At 41.0% G+C, this 3,318-nt stretch overlaps 1 pseudogene; it reads left to right on the top strand.

The window, feature by feature from the left end:
- Positions 1–440: 440 nt before the first annotated feature.
- Positions 441–3,096, top strand: LOC147525191 (protein DETOXIFICATION 46, chloroplastic-like; annotated as a pseudogene).
- Positions 3,097–3,318: the final 222 nt, after the last annotated feature.

Below are 3,318 nucleotides of genomic sequence, written 5' to 3' on the forward strand. Positions count from 1 at the left end.
TTGTATTTGATGATTTTGTACAAGAGAATGTAAATGTTCAAACTGGTGGGGATCTTGAAATTGAAGACGAAAGAATGGATTTTCGTGTTGAGGAGGAGTCTTTGTATAATGTTATGGTGGGTCCAAATTTAGCTGCTGAGGTTATCTTTGCGTTTACAGAGAGTAGTGGGTTTGAACCATAAATAATTGCGCTTTCTGAGGACGAACAACATAATGATGTAATAATGGTGGAGACTGTGATGCCTATAACTGAAATCTGTGTGGAGCAGTGTGAAGGTGTTAGTATTGTGGATTGTGATCGAGCTGAGGGAGTTGGTGGAAGGACAGAATCTGTTTCACATGAGGAAATTTGTACCAAAGAAGATATAAAGGGAGAAGATAGTTACTTTTAAGAGGTTCAACTAGCTGAAGGTCATTATACAGGAGATGAAGGGTGGAAAATGGGAGTTAATGGTGGCAACACATGTGTTGTGTTTTCCAATATAATTAGTAGATCATTGGTTGATGAAATGAGAGTTGGCAGTGGAGAGGAACTTGCAGCTGTGGAGGAAGGAGCGGATCTTGAAGTGAGAGATGTAATATCTTAAGTGTATACCTCGGAGGAGGTGGTGCTGGATGGAAACATTGAATCATTTTCAAGAGAGAAGCTTGTCCTCGAGGAGGATACTTGCACGGTAGATGGGCGTGATACAGTTGTCCTCGTATCTGAAATGATACCTAATCAGCTCAAGGAGAATCTAGGTGAAATTTGTGTTACAGTGGATTCAAGCCAAGTACATAATGTTGGCGATGTCAATTCATTCTCAGAGATTGGAGTTACCAAAGGTCATCCTTCAGAAGATGAAGAGGGAGAAAGTGGTGTTGAAGTGGTAAAGGAGGGGCATGTAGCGGCTACTCATGAAGTATTGGTTAAGCAAATCCAAGTTATCGTGGGAAATGGATTTGGAATGAAGGAAAAGGGTGAAGAGGAGAGGATACCTCAAGGACTGGGGGATTTGTCGTCAGAGGCTTTAGATTACATTCGGACTTTGAAATCGGAGTGGGCTATTGTTGAAAAGGTGTTTGATGAAGTGGGTGAGAGGGGTGTTTCTTCTAATTCTTATAGTTTTAACGTAATGATCGATGGGCATTGTAGAGCCGAAAGTGGAATTTCGGAGGTGGAAAGATGGTTGGAGGTGATGTAAGCGAAAGGCTATTTTTTGGATAATGGGGAGTGTACTTTGGTTGTTGGTTTTTTAGGTAAGATGGGTTGTGCTGGTAAGGTGTTTGTGCTTTTTGAGAAGATGGTTGAGAAAGGGAGTGCATGTTGCATTAAGAGTGGACTGCTATTAGGTGATTGATGAAGACGAGACGAGATTAATTGTTGTTGTGCCTATGAGGTTAATTGCTCGTCATGGGGAATGCTTGTAGTGAATTGCCGCAGGACATTCTGTTTCATATACTCTCATTGGTGACTATTAGATATGTTGTCAAAACAAGGGTGTTATCTGCGAACTGGAGATATCTTTCTGTGTTCACATACCGTTGAAGCTGAGTTGGTTAGCTGGATGCGACAATTACGACGTCAAATAACAATTTCATGCATTAGTCTTGTTGACCAAAATCGTAATTTAACCACCACACATGAAGAAGAAGAAGAATTTTTTTCTAGTACTAGTAGTAGGAGTAGTACTACTGAAGAAGAAGAGAATATAGAGGAGTTTGAAGCAGGGAATGAGAGTAATATATTGAAGTAGATAAAAAAGATAGGATTATTTGCTGGACCAGCGGTGGGTTTATGGATATGTGGGCCTTTAATGAGTTTAATTGATATTGTTGTTATTAGTCAAGGGAGTTCTCTTGAACTTGCTGCATTAGGTCCTAGGACTGTGGTTTGTGATTACACGAGTTATGTGTTTATGTTTCTATCGATTGCTACTTCTAATATGGTTGCCACTTCAATATGCAGCACTAGGTATCTATCTTGCTATTTGTTGGTTTCACTTTTGGAGTGGGAATGCTACTACTTACAAAAGTCATGGGTGCACAAATATTAACTGCTTTTACTGGACCAAAGAACGTGAGTATAGTACTAGCTGCGAACACATATGTCCAGATTCAAGGTTTAGCATAGCCCGCTATTCTTGTTGGATGGGTTGCTCAAAGTGCAAGTTTAGGCATGAAAGATTCTTGGGGCCCTTTGAAGGCGTTAGCGGTTTGCCGCTGCTAAATGGCATCGATAATATTGTGTTGTGCTGTTTCTTAGGCTATGGTATAGTGGGTGCTGTGTGGGCAACCATGGTGTCACAAATTATTGCAACTTTTATGATGATTGAAAGTTAAAGGATTCAATGCTTACTCTATTTCTGTTCCATCACCCAACGAACTTCTGAAAATATTTGAGCTTGCTGCTCCAATGTTCATAACAATGATTTCAAAGGTGGCCTTCTACCTCCCTGCTTACTTATTTTGCTAAATCTATGGGTACAAATATCACTGCAGCTCATCAGGTTATGATTCAAGTGTTCTGCATGTGTACTGTATGGGTGAACCCCTCTCTCAAATTGCACAATCATTTATGTCTTAATTAATATTTGGGATTAATTGGAGTTTGAAGAAGGCAAGAATGCTTCTTAAGTCTCTCGTGATCATTGGAGCAATAACTAGATCTGGGTTAGGAATCATTGGAACAGCAGTCCCTTGGTTCTTCCCCAATCTTTTTACTTCTGACCTTGAGGTCATTGGAGAGATGCACAAAGTGTTGCTTGCATACTTCATTGCATTAATGGTGACACCAGTGACTCGTAGCCTTGAAGGAACATTGCTGGTTGGTCAGGATCTTCGGTTTCTAAGTTTTTCAATGAGCGGATGCTTTTCTTTGGGCTTTCTTGTTGTACTGCTGCTTAGCAGTAGATGCTATGGTCTACCAGGCTGCTGGTGGGCCCTTGCAGGATTTCAATGGGCTCGGTTTTCAATCGCTTTAAGGCGATTGACTTCTCCTAATGGCTTACTTTATTCGGAGGAGTTCAGCCAAAGTCCATTGGAGAGGATGAAAACGGTGTAAAATTCTTTAAGCCTACACAGATCATCAGGGCCATTACGTCAGCTGATTGTATAATTGTGTGCTACATCCTTCGGCTTCTTTTGGGAACATTATGAAAGCGGGAATACTTACCACTATGCTACAACAACTTGGTTCTCTGTGAATTCGGATGCGGTCCATTATTGTGGTAGTGGTCGATAGATGAAAACAATGATGCAGTAAGTTGTGTGTCTCGAGAGTTTAGTTGAGCTTGCACATACGCAGGAAGGCAGATGGGAGGAGACATCCGTAGACCC

Source organism: Coptis chinensis, chromosome 1 (genome assembly GCF_015680905.1).
Source record: "Coptis chinensis isolate HL-2020 chromosome 1, ASM1568090v1, whole genome shotgun sequence".
In the NCBI taxonomy this organism is placed as follows: domain Eukaryota; kingdom Viridiplantae; phylum Streptophyta; class Magnoliopsida; order Ranunculales; family Ranunculaceae; genus Coptis; species Coptis chinensis.